Source organism: Vanessa tameamea, chromosome 10 (genome assembly GCF_037043105.1).
Source record: "Vanessa tameamea isolate UH-Manoa-2023 chromosome 10, ilVanTame1 primary haplotype, whole genome shotgun sequence".
Classification (NCBI taxonomy): Eukaryota; Metazoa; Arthropoda; class Insecta; order Lepidoptera; family Nymphalidae; genus Vanessa; species Vanessa tameamea.
This window is the reverse complement of record NC_087318.1, coordinates 11,944,835-11,961,192: the sequence shown is the minus strand read 5'-3', so window position 1 is coordinate 11,961,192 and position 16,358 is coordinate 11,944,835. Positions and strand designations below refer to the sequence as shown.

Below are 16,358 nucleotides of genomic sequence, written 5' to 3'. Positions count from 1 at the left end.
TAATGGAAATATAATTGGACGGCAAGCCTGTAGGGCCTTGGACAGGAACGGCGTAATAGATATAACCTATTCATTTATTTATATAGTTATTCTAACCTCAAACAATAATATTTTTTATACTGTATAAGTGCTGAAATAACTTGCATAGCAAGGATCATAGCATTTAGATACCACGAGTACAGTCGCATTGATCATTTAACATTTGCTTATTTATTATGTTTATTACACAAATTTTATAAATAGCTTGATGTGATCATAATTAGTACAAATACTCTTACAATGCGAGTGTACATAAAATTTTAGTAAATATATTTTTATATAGCTAAAGAAATTTAAATGATGATTACAAGTGCTTGTAAGACTAATAAGAATAAAATGGTATATATTTATTTTAAACTTTTTGCTAAATTATAAAGGTATCAGCCTCAAAAAGTGGAATCATCGTAGACTAATTTTACTATATTTAACAGTACATTATTTCATTTAAATATTATGCTTGCTTTAACGCGTGTGTGAGTGAGCGGTACACTTATATTATTGCTGTATTTACATATATTTGACAGAAGTCGTTCCGTATAAAGTAGTGCGTCGACGTATAATTTCAAGGGCGAAATTTGAGGCACAAAATTGCTGACGTAATAAATTTTACTAATACAAGTAGTACTTATATACGACTTGAACTTGACGAATTTGCGCGGCAATCAAATACGCTTTAAAATTTTTTTTTAAATTATTATTATATATAACTTGTGAAAATATTCTTTATTCTGTGCTCGAATGTACCAATATTCAATGTATGTACGTAATATAAAATGTACAAATATGCCAATTATCATCAGCTTAGCGATATAACAGCGCTATTTACCGCTAAGCTATAACAACGTTGATAGTATTAATACAAAACATTCAAAGTGGTCACTCTAACGCTGCTGAAGTACATTGATCTCAAACAGATACGAAAAACATTGCTATTTATAATATAATGTATATTACAATACAAGAGCGGTTCAAAAATAACAACTATAAATTGACGATGTTTCAACTCAATCAAACGAATGAATATATACATAAACATAATAATTTAGATATACAGAACCAAATTCACAGAATTCAACTCGCTCTCCTCCCCCCCTGAGCTCCGTTCGGAAAACGCTTCCTTCCTTATTTGTCTAAAACCTGACGTGGACTCAGGAGTATACGTGTAACTTTATTTGCTTTAGTTTTCTATTTCGTAGTTCGTGTAACGTGTGAATGAAAAAGGGTCGCCGCGGCTGCATTTGTCATTTGTACAAGGTTATTTTTGGGAGATTTATGAATGTAAAATATATCACTGCCTGTAGCTAAATATTAATATTATTTCGGAACATTGTTTATTTTAACATGTATGGATATTGTTGTACTGTTTCCTTTCAGAGAAGATAGTGATATGGATGATATTTGAACAATCTGGAAATTTCGATAGTTTGTATTTTATTTATTGAACATATATAAACTTTTAAGAAGTTCTATATAAGAGAGGATTTTAATTTTAGTTTTACCTTGCCTCGCTTAAAGTTTATTTTTTAGACCGATATGTAAGTTTTAAGATTATATAAACATGTTTTAAAGGTTGATGACTGAAGATATGCATATACTAACTTCTAACCGAAAACGTATGGTGATTCACCAGGTTATTATTTGTATCAAACTTTAATACAAAATATAACTTTAACTCAAACATATAGATAAAAAATATTCGTATTTAATATATCAAATTTATATAGCTTGTAATCAATCTAGGTCATTTATTAAATTTAATTAGATATTAATATGATATTATGTACTTGATGTAATTACTGATTTTTTTGTTAAGTAAATTACAAGAGTGCCTTGCATTATATATCAAATAAATTATATTACTTATTCAAAATTCGAACTCATTAAACAGTATTAACGAAACCATACACGAAACAAAATCACGTCATAGATTACCAATTTAATATTAACCGTACAACGAGAATTCAACCAGACCTTGTCGTTATAATTAAACCACAGCTGTATTCATTACACACACCGCGAAGCGTGTGTCGAAGTCAGATCCCGCTGAAAAACTGTCAGCCTCCACCAATACCGATACGACAGATTTATACATAATTGAACGTGAACAATATTTCTCACGTTAATTAAAAGCGTAGTGTTGCTTGTTCATGATGATTTCTCTTCGGTGTTTACGCTTTTCGTCGGGGATCGCTCGGATGTTAATAGCTGTTCGATACTAGTGTTGAGTTACTTTTGTTTTTTATTGACAATTTGCCTCTTATTAGACGTTTCATTATGAATTATTGTGTCGTATAAATTCGGGAGATTAGAATAAAGTTACTTTTAATAAACCTTATGTCATGTTGATGTTTAAAGACTGAGAGTTTGTTTACAAGGCTTCAACTATCCGTATTGTGGCGAGGAACGAATCCCAAATATTCCCAAGCAATTTTAGTGTACGATCTACTACTATAGATTTTACTATTTTGAGCTAAGGTGTTATGTCCCTTATGCCTGTAGTTACACTGGTATTCATGACAAGATATAAAAACATCTTAGCTTAGCTTAATTAAAGTTACTAAGTACACTACGCTATACAACATTAACATTAAAAAAATTAAGAAAAAAAAAGTTACCTGATTGAGCAAAATTTTAATAAAAGTGGTTGAAAATTAAATAACAAGATTTGTTCTATATAAGTTTAATAATTTATAAATAGTACAAATCGAATTACAATAAGTAACATACGTCTATAGATTCTAGTTTTATCCAGCTTTAATCTGAAGTTTGAGGAAGCGTAGAAACAACATTATCTATACGACATTACATCAGACTTCGCTAAATATCAATAGCTCTAAACATTATAGAATCACCAGCGAGCGAGTAAAGTGAATCCAGTTACGCTAATAAACTTAGGAAGCGGTAACTCGCTTATTTAATTCAGTGAGAATAGGCCCACTGTTGTCGGTGAAATGCAACTATGATGAAATTAAAACTATACAACGAACACAGTATTTTACAAAGTTCCTATATAATAAAACACTCAACTTAACGTCCATTAGCGCACTAGTTGTTTCAAATTAATACTAATTTACAACATATTTTCTACAGCATTGCATTCTTTATTATAAAAATGACTCTGATAATATAATATTAACGGAATAATATCTTTAATTTTGCAAATCAGGTGTTAATTTTTTTTTATAATTAGGCGGATTGATAACCTAAAGAACATTGTATATCAAATGTTGCTATAATAAAAATGATAAAAAAAATAAAAGACGCAAAATGTCAACATTTTTTTGCACGACAATATTGAACACAGGCTCTCTGGTTTGCTAGTTTTCACAGTCATAAACACATGTAATTAACTTCAGACATTTTAGATAATGTTATATTTTTAAATAATATTGAAAATGCCGTTTCGAAATGTATTAGATACAATCAGAAAGTTACATAATGAATGAGTCGCGAACACTGAAAATTTGCTACATCTGTGGCAGAACGCGTAATGCACATTTAATATCCGTATCTACCACTTCAAAATCTGCCAAAATGCTTTATTGCTCCCGCGAACTTGCCGGCTCCGGCAGGAGATAAAACTTTACAAGTATTATGAATCTTAATCGCAGCGTCAATTTCCAAAATTGTTCGTGAGTTTTGTTTTAAAATAAAACTCGAATTTATCTCGACGAAGAAAATTAATTTCGGCTTTTGTCGTCGCGTAATCGGTTACCTGTCCGAGATTTTGATTTCATTCCATTTCGGTGATTCGATATTCGTTTGATAGCTTTATTGTGTGATAACTATATTTGGAGAATTTATAAAAAACTATCTTTAATAATAGATTTAAGATAATGATAAATAACTTATTCCGTCTCTTATGTTTTTATAACTTTTATTAAATGAAATGTTATTTCATTTACCGTTTTATATACATTCATTTTTATTTTATATACCATCCATTTCTATCTGTTATTGAACGGACGTTCAAAATTACATTTGGAGTCAATAAATTCTTTGTCGTTGTTTTCTTGGTCTAACATAACTTTCTTAAGAGCACTACCAATGGACTCTCCGTTTGCCAAAGGATTCCTTACAGGACTTAAGTCCAATTCAGTCCTGCTCCGGACGTTCCGAGCTTAAACTTCATTTCCTAGGAAAGGATATTAGGATTAAAAGTTCGCCCCTAATGCCTAGAGACATCTGGTCTATGTCTAGGTCTAGAATTATATTAAAGTGGATTTCGTGCCCATTAACAACTTCAGTCTCTCGTGCTTTAGAATTAGTAAATGTTTATTATGTAAAACCAATACTTCTAAAGAATATTAGAATGAATAAAAAAAACAGTCTCAGATTCAAATACTTAACTAGATGATTTCGAGATTTTATATATTATATTTATATTGATTGTTATAATTGTATATAAAAGTAAATTATTTTACATACATACATACATTATCAGCCTTTAAATTTCCCACTGCTGGGCTAAGGCCTCCTCTCCCTCCGAGGAGAAGGTTTGGAGCATATTCCACCACGCTGCTCCTATGCGGGTTGGTGGAATACACATGTGGCATAATTTCGTTGAAATTAGACACATGCAGGTTTCCTCACGATGTTTTCCTTCACCGCCGAGCACGAGATGAATTATAAACACAAATTAAGCACATAAAAATTCAGTGGTGCCTGTCTGGGTTTGAACCCAAAATCATCGGTTAAGATGCGCGCGAATTCAGCTAATAAAAATTATTTTACTTGTAAATATTTTACATAGCTGTTTAGATTGTTTTGTTAAAAAAATATTATGTTTTTGTTAATTATAATCTTTTAAATAAAAAATTGTTTTTCATACGTCAAAAAACAAAAACATCCAATAACCCGTAACAACAATTAAAACTGTCAACAGCGTGTGAGAGAGAATTTCATCTCTGAAACTTTTCATAATCCACACAATGTCATAAGCGCAGCCTTTGGCAGAGATTAACTGTATACCCCGAAGCTATCTCGAATCCTCTAAAACGGGGAAGTTTTGGGCACCGGTCAATGGGGATCGTAATATGAGAACACCGACAACTCCCCTCATTACTGTGATTGCATGTATGTATTGTCTTCGTTCCTCGAAACTTTTCCTTGACATTTTTATTTACACGATTTTTATTTAAAGAATAAGAATCTATGAGCCAAAATTTATTAGACACTGATTGTAACCGAAGGTCGAGGAATACTGCTTTGATGTGATTTTGTTTATATTCATCTCGTGCTCGATATATTTTTCTTAAATCTTATTACTTAACACTAATATCACACTTATTACCTAACAGTATTTCACACAAGAAATATCAAATATATTTAATTACTATCCCTCCAGCTCACAATTTATAAATTTTATGCTACAATTTTATGTCACGGAATTTTAATTTAAAACATTTTAAGGGTACCAGTGAGTATAAATCAAATTAAAAACGTATAAGGCCCATTGTAAAAGTGCAGTTACGAATGTATTTCACACCTCCATTTGCGTTCCACACTTCGGGAGTTGAAATAAACAAGCTAACTTTTGCCATTCCGTGTTCAGGACGCGCTTTATGCGAATCGTATTCATATTAAAGTTGCCGGATTAAATGTTATACTTTTGCCCAATAATAATTGTCCTGAAAGCAAGTGTAGCGAAATTCTATACTTTATATGAAACTAGTTTCCGCCGGCGGTTTAGCCCGCGTGCGAGAGGGATAGCAGCATCCACATCAGGCATAGGTAGTGATTAATAGTTCTTTATATTTATTAATGTATGGTGATGTAAGCTACGAATATTGCCCTTAAAGGCATTGCGAGTTGATGGGTTTATAAGCTAGATTTTCAATCGATGAACTGTATTTTTGACCATATTTTTTTTATTGTGGGCGGCTGGTAAAGTACATAAACATTCAGTTGTCCTTGCATGATATCGAATGATTTTTGTATAACAGCAATTGTGTTTTATTACAAACATCCATAGATAATATCTATAACACATTCAATGGGCATTTCGGTAATTTACATTATATTATGTTACAGACCTGAAACCAAAAAAAAACACATCTGGCTCTCTACCGAATACAACTTTTTTACACGTTCATAACGCATATAAACGAGGTTAGAACCTCGCGTTTCTTTTGACCGAGCTGACAATTTTATGCAGTAAATATAAATAATTTGCAAAATATCAACTGTGGAGATCTATACAAGCTTATACTAGTAATACCAGTTAGATAAAAAGGATTAATCTAGGCAGGTACCATTCATCTGTCATTACTTAAAACAATGAAAATCAATATTTGTGTAACTGCGTTCCAGTTTGAAAAGAGAGTCAGCCTGCCAGCTTGAAGAAATGGCTTAAATTTTTACAGATCCGTGAAACTTAATTTTTATTATAAATTAATGGTATGATAAATATTTAAAAACCAAGGTTTAAGGTTACCAAGGTGAGAGGCGGATGAAAATCTGCCATATTGGAGCAGCGTAGGCTGAGCTAAGATCTATACTTTCTCAAAAGAAGAGGAGGACTTAGCTCAGCCGTAACATACACAGTACTGCTACTTTATAAACTCTTTTTTTTATTTATACTGAATTCAAAATGCAGAATTTAGTTCATAAGAGTAATCTAGATGATTTACTTCAACTTGTTCCTGTACAATATTTTTATTTCCAACAAAGTGAAACGTTGTCTACGGATTTGAGAGTTCCTTTCTCGGATCCTGTATTGAGTAAATGCTAAAGCTATTGTTTTATTGAACACTTCCATTCAAATTTTAATTAATTGTCGGGACCGTTTGAATGAAACCCTTGGGAACTTGTTATATATTGTTTATAATGGTTTTCTTTATTCGAATCCTAGTATTGGATTCTCATACAATGTTACCTTCAATTGCTTTGATTATTTGTTTCGTAGCAAATATACTTACTGTTCCCAACGATATTAATTTACTAAGTTTTTTTTTTTTTTTTTGTTAATTCAATTAGGTAATATCATTCGTTTGATTTCAAATTACGATACGGGCTTATAAATATGTCTTTGTGAATTAAGTTTTTTCTAGAATAATCTACGCTTCCCTATCGAGTCAATAGATTCAAGAAACGATGCTTACCTAGCTCCGAGAATGTGTCTCGATATACGTAGAAGTAATAACGTCAGTTTCTTAAGTACAATGCGACAGAACATTCTATCGGACAGCTATTTTCTTAAGAATGTTAGAGCAACAGAGAAATGGACGATATATAAAAAAAATTATATGTATGTGTATAATACAGTAGGTTTTGATATCAAATAAAAAAGCTGTGCTGGAATTTGATTTATATGAAACGGTACTCTAACTCTATCCTAATATATTAAGATAGTTTTGTATATTTGAATAAATTTATCTCGGAAACTAATAGTATGACTAAAATATATAGCTGTTGTATAACTTTAAACTACGATTCTAAGGTGCAATGCAAGATCCTACATTATTAACGATTTCGGTAGATTACTGGTAGCAGTACTCATCTCCTACTGTTAATTCAGAAACTTGTCTTGTAGCGTTACAATAACGACATTCATCGTCACGATATTAATGACTATTCTATTTAATATGTAAAATAATTACCTATTTAATTAGCTGGAAAAGGCAAAATTGCATTGTAACAAGTAACCTATATAGGTATATATATATATTAGGAAAGTAGGTCAGTAGGTCACTATGTCGACATAGAAATATAACTAAAACATAAAACGAATCGTACTTTTAAATACGATATTTAAGTCGAAATATGGATCGTGGATAAAAAAAGTGATTATGTGTTCGAAAAATAAAGTATAATTATTTGAATAAATATTGAATTATGGAATGGAGCGAGTGATAGAAATTCGATGTAATGAAATAATCATGTGACTCGTGAATACAATGAACAACATAATCATAATATACCTGATTTTGCAGGCCTTCATTAACTTGCACTATCGAGATTCTTCTCACGACAACTGCTGTGAAGAAGGACGATAATACTAAACGATCCGACTTGGCAAGTTCATGAAACAAACTAACACATCAGAACCGCAGTAACATAGCCTGCGTCCGGTTTTGTGATCATTTGACGTTTACCGGAATGAATGTTTTGATTGTGGGCCCATGAGGTTACGAAGATGACTGGCGTCCGGCGAGTGCGGCAGCAACAGGCTGCAAAATGGGCGGAGCTTAGGGTGGGCGCGACTGCGCGATGGAGTATCAGTTGCTATGGTAACGCCTCCTTCAATGTTTGTGATTACTACATCCATAGGAAGAAAGTTTTGCTGTGATTGACGCTATGTTTGATAATTGTGTTTGGGTGTCGGCTTCGCGTTTTATGAATGCGTACTCGTGTAGACGATTCGATATTATTCTGTATAAACGATTTAAGTATCATATTTTTATGATAGCATTTTGTTTTATGACGTTTTATAACTTAGATTTTTAATCTTTAGTAAGATATATATTTTTTACTAAAATGAAACCGTGACCATTATAAACTTTAAAAAAGAATGCCTTCGATATAGTGTTATTGATAAAAAAATATTTAAATGTTTATTTGTTTAAATTTCGAGAATGCAAACACGTGACAGCCTTAAGCCTTAAAGCCTGCGAGAGACGGTTATACTGAACTTTGTATCGCTGTAGGTACTTACACCAAATCGCTTAGCGTCATATTATGGGATAAGGCGCAACTTCAATTGCATTGGTGCTTTATTGACAAAATTTAATATTTACATTGTACCTACGTATTAATTAACATGTTAAGCTAATTCGTTATTGTATCCTTCTATATCAGTTAAATATAAAAAATCGCCGTTGCTAAGTTTAGTCTAGGCTTATAGGGCTGTGAAATACGAGGTCCGGGGTTCAATTTCTGGATCGAGTTATTTTAATTTGTTATCGATTTTTTTTTATTTCCATTCAGCATCTACACACTTGTTATTTCAAATGGTTAAGTTAAAAAAGTGAAACAAGTTTTTTTATATTGTTGTAGAAAATAATCCTGAAGTTACGTTAATACAAATTACATAACGTTAAGCGTTCACGTTTTCTTCGTTCAATTGGACACGAAGCAATGAAATTATTACTTTTGTATGATTTGACGTTTATTTATTGTTACTGTTTTGTTTTGAAAAACTTAGATCATATAAACTTTGCTTATACTATATATATATACTAGCTACTCGTACCGACTTCGTACGAGAGAATTTATATTTTTTTATATAAATAATATTTTGTTAGTACCATTATATCTTATAAGCATTGAATAGTTGAAAAATTATACATCATTAGATAATGGCGTCGTTAGAAATAATAACCATTCCTTCCATCGCCGAGGCGCCACCAACCTTTGGGACTAAGATGTTACGTCCCTTGTGGCTGTAGTTACACTGGCTCACCCTTCAAACCAGAACACAACAACACTGGGTACTGCTGTTTGGCGATAGAATATCTGATGGGTGGTACCTACAATGAAATAATAAAAATAATGTCCTCCTGACCTAGTTTCGACCACTATGTCCATTTTTAACGGAAATTAGTGAACTATGTGGTAGATAATATAATATACAAGTATATGTGCATACGTTGATACTCTTTTATATTCCTCTTCCATAGTCTTACTCTTTCTCTCTAAACCGAAAAACAAGATAGACCAGTCGTAAGACCGGTGGCTTTACATGCTTTCAGAGTAATTGAATTAAAACTCTATCCTAATAGTAATACCTTGACAAACCTGTGTTTAATTTAGAACCACAGAATAATATTTGAATACTACATTATAGTATTATAAGAATTTCCTTTATAATAGTAACTAAAGAAAAGAGAAACAAAATATTGCAATAACAAAGATAAAAAATAAAATTCAACGTCAAATTATATCGTATTTTGATTCCAATAGCTCTGAATTAATACCTTCGTTACAAAGATTAAAATTTCATCGCGATGAAAAATATGTTTTTTTTTAATCGTTTTGCAGGATACGATTTAAAACTCCAATAGCAACGACTGGTAATTTGTTTAATTGAAAGTAATCTCGCTAAAGATATTTTTTACTCATTCTTCTAATTGTTTGCGCAATTGATTTGAGTGGTTTCAGATCCAGGATTGTGTAAAATATGTCAACTGTATTAAATGGAATTGCTGTAGTACCTACAGTGCTTTTGCAATTAATGTAATTTATTTATTAAGTCTGAACTAAGTTACGTATATTATTATATTTATGAATATATCTCTTGTTTTGAAATTAAATTTGAATTTGTATTATGGACTCATAAGGCCCAGTGCTTAGAAGAAGTCAATCTTAACTAATAAATGCACTGAGTTATAAAGAGTTCATTTTGTGTTTGTAATTATTTTCGTGCTAGGCAATGAAGAAACATAATATATGGAAACCTCCAGGTATGGGATGAAAATTTGGCAAATGTTTATCTATTTTTTTGTGGTATACGTGGTTGGAGTTGGCCTGCTCCAAACCATTCCGGGATCTGAAACGTTCCAGTCAAACTTGGAGAACCGATTCTCAGCCGTGAAAACCACAACAGATGTAAACCAGAACCTCGAAAATGTACTTACAATTCTTAGGGAAGAAGGCACGAAATTTTGTAGCATGCAGCGTAAGGGCAGAAAGTCCAAACTTTCGGAAGAGACTTTAGGGCTAATGAAGAAACGACGTGAAAACCCACCTGTCACTTCGTCAGAGAAACGGCAACTAAACCAAGAGATCAGCAAGCGCGTACGACACGACCTCCAGTGCTCCAATACTCTTACGATTGAAAGAGCCATCGAGCAGAATCGGGGGTCTAAGGTGTTTGTACAATCTCTTGGAAGGAGCCACCTGACGAAGTTGACTACAGTAAGTGGAGAAGTCGTTTCTTCCAAGCCGGCAGTTCTTTCGGAAGTAGAGGACTTCTACGGCCGGTTATACGCATCGCATGCATCTCGACCTGATCCCGAAAATGAGGATCCTAGAGCTACATTAACACGCCATTTCACCGAAGACCTGCCAGAAGTCAGTATTGGCGAAATCGAGATTGCTCTTAAACAGCTTAAAAATGGAAAAGCCCCTGGAGAGGACGGCGTTATAACAGAGCTATTGAAAGCAGGAGGTAAACCCGTACTGAGGGAGCTCCAGAAGCTTTATAACTCTGTCCTCTTCGAAGGGAGAACTTCGGAGGCGTGGAGTAGGAGTGTGGTCGTCCTGTTCTTCAAAAAGGGAGACAAGACCCTGCTGAAGAACTATCGACCCATATCCCTAATGAGCCACGTCTATAAGCTGTTTTCAAGAGTGATCACGAACCGTCTTGCGCGAAGATTCGACGAATTCCAACCCCCGGAACAGGCCGGGTTTCGGAGCGGATACGGCACCATAGACCACATCCACACAGTGCGGCAGATTAAACAGAAGTTCCATGAGTATAATCGGCCCCTGTGTCTTGCATTCGTGGACTATGAGTAGGCCTTTGACTCGGTTGAAATCTGGGCTGTTCTGGAGTCCCTGCAGCGTTGCCAAGTTGATTGGCGATACATCCAAGTGATGAGATGTCTCTACAAAGCCGCCACCATGTCCGTCCAAGTACAGAATCAGCAAACAAATCCCATACCATTGCATCGAAGAGTGAGACAAGGGGACGTTATCCCCCAAATTGTTCACTAATGCAATGGAGGACATGTTCAAGACGCGGAACTGGAAAGGGCGTGGCATCAACATCAATGGCGAGTACATCTCTCACTTGAGATTCGCAGACGACATCGTCATCATGGCAGAAACGCTGCAGGACCTACAACAAATGCTGAATGAGTGGGCTGATTCTTCTATGCGCATCGGCCTACGGATGAACTTTGATAAAACCAAGGTCATGTTCTACCGGAACCGATTGCGATACACGGTACCGTCCTCGAAGTTGTTCAAAAATATGTCTACCTCGGGCAGACATTGCGATTAGGTAGAAACAACTTTGAGGACGAGTTGAATAGACGAATTCAGCTAGGTTGAGCAGCATTTGGAAAGTTACGACGAATCTTCACATCGTCGATCCCACAGTGCCTTAAGACGAAAATCTTCAACCAGTGCGTTCTACCCGTCATGACATACGGACCCGAAACGTGGACACACGACAAAGCTGGTCCGGCGGGTTAAAGTCGCTGAGCGTGCTATGGAAAGGGTTATGCTCGCAGTATCTCTCAGGGATCGCATCAGAAATGAGGTGATCCGTCAGAGATCCAAAGTCATTGACATAGCCCACCGGATTAGTAAGCTGAAGTGGCAGTGGGCCGGCCATATTTTTCGTAGAACCGATAATCGTTGGGGAAAACGTGTTCTAGAGTGGAGACCGCGTCTCGGCAAACGTAGTGTAGGACGTCCTCAGGTACGGTGGAGTGACGATTTGCGCAAGACGGCTAGCAGGAGCTGAATGCGAGTTGCCGAAGAAAGACCACAGTGGCGTGCATTTGGAGAGGCCTATGTTCAGCAGTGGACGAATGCGGGCTGATGATGATGATGATGATACGTGGTTGGTGAACGAGCAAATAGGCCATCTGATGGTAAGTGGTCACCACCGCCCATAGACAATGGCGCTGTATGAAATATTAATCATTCCTTACATTGCTAATGCGCCACCAACCTTGGGAACTAAGATGTTATGTCCCCTGTGCCTGTAGTTATCCTGGCTCACTCACCCTTCCAACCGGAACACAACAATATTGAGTACTGTTATTAAGCCTACCCAGACGGGCTTGCACAAAGCCTACTAAGTAATCTATTAATAAGCTACTATCCCCTCAAAAAAGACGGGAGGCATTAGCCCAACAATGGGACATTTAAAGCTACAGGCTCTAAGTTTACTATTTACTTATATAGATAAATAAAAGTACTCAACCTTCTTTCTATGTATGCAAAGCCAATTTCGTTACGAAATTATGTTTAAAACTCTTCCTAAAATCATAGATGTAACTTTATCTATACCATAATATCGCTCAAAGCCGTTGATCATAGACACAATCAAAACTTTTCCGTATTACGATGGAGAGATTCAGAGCTAGACCATGAAAACTGTACATCGAGCAGTTAAATGAGTTAAGCTAATGAAAGACTTTATCGCACAACTTGTGTTGAGGTCGCTTTGCTCAAAGACGTTAAAACTTAAACTTGGCAAAGACGTTGGCCAATGACGTTGAGCGTATACAACAACGTTTACAACATTCTACCTCGTAGCGTTATTGGTTATCGACAACAACTACACAAAGACTGAACACTTTGTGAGATACCCTTTACAATTGACGTTATAAATATGAACAGGATAAGTTTAAATAGAGGGGTCTGTAAAAACTGGCAAAGTTATACTCTATCACTTTTACTTTTCGGAATTGAAGAGATTCCGAAATATATTTGAAAAAAATCTTTCTTAACATAATGAACAGAGATTTAAATAAAAATGTCATTAAAAATTTAAATAAAGAAAACGTTGAAACAGATTTTACAATGATAACCCATAATATTTAAAACATTCTTTTGACTAATAATAAATTTTAAATTATTCAAATAATAGATCTATCTTCGATCGAATCGACACATAGTACCTACTATAACACTTAATATATTAAAAAGCGGAAATAACATTTTCCTTCCTTTCTTCAAAAGAGGAATCGACTTAAAGAATGTAGCTGAAAAGAAAGACTCAAACTAAAAAGGAAGCCGTGAGGTTGCACCAACTTGTACTAGCCGAGTGTCATTACCAGGACCCTAATGCACTCTCAGGTGAGATTGTGAAGGCATCGGCCAAGTTCATACCCGATAAATTACCAAGTCACTTTTACAGCTTACGAGAACATACGACAAAACTTTACTGATTGGTCCAAGTTTTGGATTAAACAAATTTATGTTTTTATAAATATTATTATGTAATTTATTGATACAGTTTTCAGCTCAGCGTTAAATAAATATAAGATAAAAGTTAATTGCTGAGTAAAATTGATTTGGTTTAGTGGATCCAAAGTTTATTGATTATTTATGACATGATTCGCCGTGCCTCTTTATTTTTTTTTTATTGTGTGTTCATTAGTTATGCCGAATATCTTTACGTCAATTACTGTTTATCTGATTATTGACATAGGACATTTTGATATATGTACATATATAGATATTTCTTTCGTGGTTTTAAATATTGTTCTTTGCATATTTCGAACTAACGTGTTATTTTACAGAATGATACAAGTACACTTGTCTTTTAAGTATATTAGCTCTTAAATACTAGCATGGAAAGTGGCATTTACCTAACTAATATACTACCTACTTTGTAAAGTAACCATGACTCTCGTTTCTGTAATTATACATGTTTACTAATACTTCAAACTGGAATATACCATTTTAACAAAAGATCATAAAGCGTGATTTGATTGGATAACCTAGACCGTAATAATCTATATCCAGGAAGAAAATGTACCTTATACGTATTCCCGTCCCGAACCCGAAACTTGGACCATATTGTAACTCCCGCTGCATTAAGTGGATAATCCTAGAGTTCATACTTTCATCTTCTTAATGGATGCAGAGAAAACCATTTCTTGCTATCGGTCGCTTTTTATGTGCACTTTGCTGGAGTGACTTTATTGAGCGTCAGTGACGGGTAAAGAGTTTTACTATGGATGTATCCATACCCTAATTTATTGTTTGGCTTTAAGTGACATTTTTGGGTAAATAGTATATTTCATTCATCTTTGATTATATTCAGTAATATATGAACACATATATTATTTATATTATGTGACCTTTAAAATTTTTCCTTTTTGATTGTGTGATATGATTATTACCCTTACAATAATTTTATTAAAAAATAAATATGTTTGAATATCGAATTCAATTCACTATTTACTGTTTATATGAATTCAATTATCACCACCTCTAAGATCTAGAGATCGAAAGCTCGTTACACCTGACAATAGCGTCTCCTTGTATACAGACGGCTTTACAGCGTCCGAATTGCGCACGCCGCGCCACGATCATCCATCTTGGTTTGTGCTTGAATCCGCTTGTCACGTGCATCCTTATTATAATATATTCGTATTTGTAGTTGAGATATGTCTGTTTACATTGTAAATTAATTTAACGAAAATAATGATTACTTTTTTTATATGCTGGGTCGGCGTCTCATCATTTCGCTTACGTTTTTTAACTACAAGTCTTTAACTTTGTAATACTAACAGTCTTTTGTTTTTAAATATTGTTTGTTGATAATGACGTCACTGTTAATGTTACTGACTTTGGACGGTAACTGCGATACGGTACTATGTATCTAAGGCCGTTATAATTGAAATGAAAAACGAAAATGAATAATAATTAAAAGTATAAGTATAATAATTACACATTTTTATAAAGATTTCGTAATCGATTATATATTTAATGAGTGAGAGATGAGAAATTGAGTTTTATTTCCAATTACAAAATATTACCTGCTCGTAGAACCATACCGAGACTTTAAACTTACCTGAAACAAAATAATTAATTTTAAATAATTACATAATTAATCGAAAATTTTTAAAACACGTTTTAAACAAACAATTGTATAGTTTCAAAATAATCCTCCATATATTCGTTCCTTCTTAATGTTAAGTATCAATATTAATTATCAGTTATTTTAATTGATAACACTATTTAGTTCATTGCCAGGGTGTAGTTTTAAGTCATTATTAATTATGTCATATCTACACAATAAGCGCACATTTACTTGGTGGTAGGGCTTTGTGCTAGCCCGTCTGTGTAGGTACATCCCCCTCATCAGATATTCTATTGCTAAACAGCAGTACCTAGTAATGTTGTGTTCCGGTTTGAAGGGTGAGTGAGTCAGTGTAACTACAGGCACAAGGAACATAACATCTTAGTTCCCAAGGTTATATAGTAAAATATTTATCATTCTTCAAGACACCAATGCGCCATCAACTTAGATGTCATATATTTTTATTACACTGGGTCACTTCCAAATTAGGAACATGACGATACCAAGTATTGCTGTTTGCCAGTAGATTTAATATGACATGGTTACAACCAAGTTCGTTTTTTCATGGTACGAATCAAAAAATATTTCCCTATTTTATTCGAATAAAGTTTACGTAAAATTTGAATTAAACGTACCTCATATAACTAGTAATAATTAAAAAACTTTACGATCGCGTAAGTATAAATTTACAAATTTACAATTTGAACGCGAAGCATTTTATGTTGTTTATTTGTTTTTGTCAAAACAAATTAGAGAAAACAGGGACACGATGGAAATAAATCACTCCGAATTTTCTTAATTATGTTGAAGCGTCATTCCTCAGCTT

The 16,358-nt window shown here is 33.9% G+C and overlaps 1 protein-coding gene across 8 annotated transcripts in view; it reads right to left on the bottom strand.

The window, feature by feature from the left end:
- Nucleotides 1–16,358, bottom strand: part of Bru3 (bruno 3) — a 651,773-nt gene that overhangs the window by 372,030 nt on the left and 263,385 nt on the right. For 2 of the 8 annotated variants that reach the window (XM_064216058.1, XM_064216056.1), the window contains exon 1: nucleotides 7,962–8,170. The exons of the other annotated variants lie outside the window; for them this stretch is intronic. The gene's annotated coding sequence lies outside the window, so the exon portion shown is untranslated. Of the gene's footprint in view, nucleotides 1–7,961; nucleotides 8,171–16,358 lie in introns of those variants that run through there. 8 annotated transcript variants of the gene reach the window in all.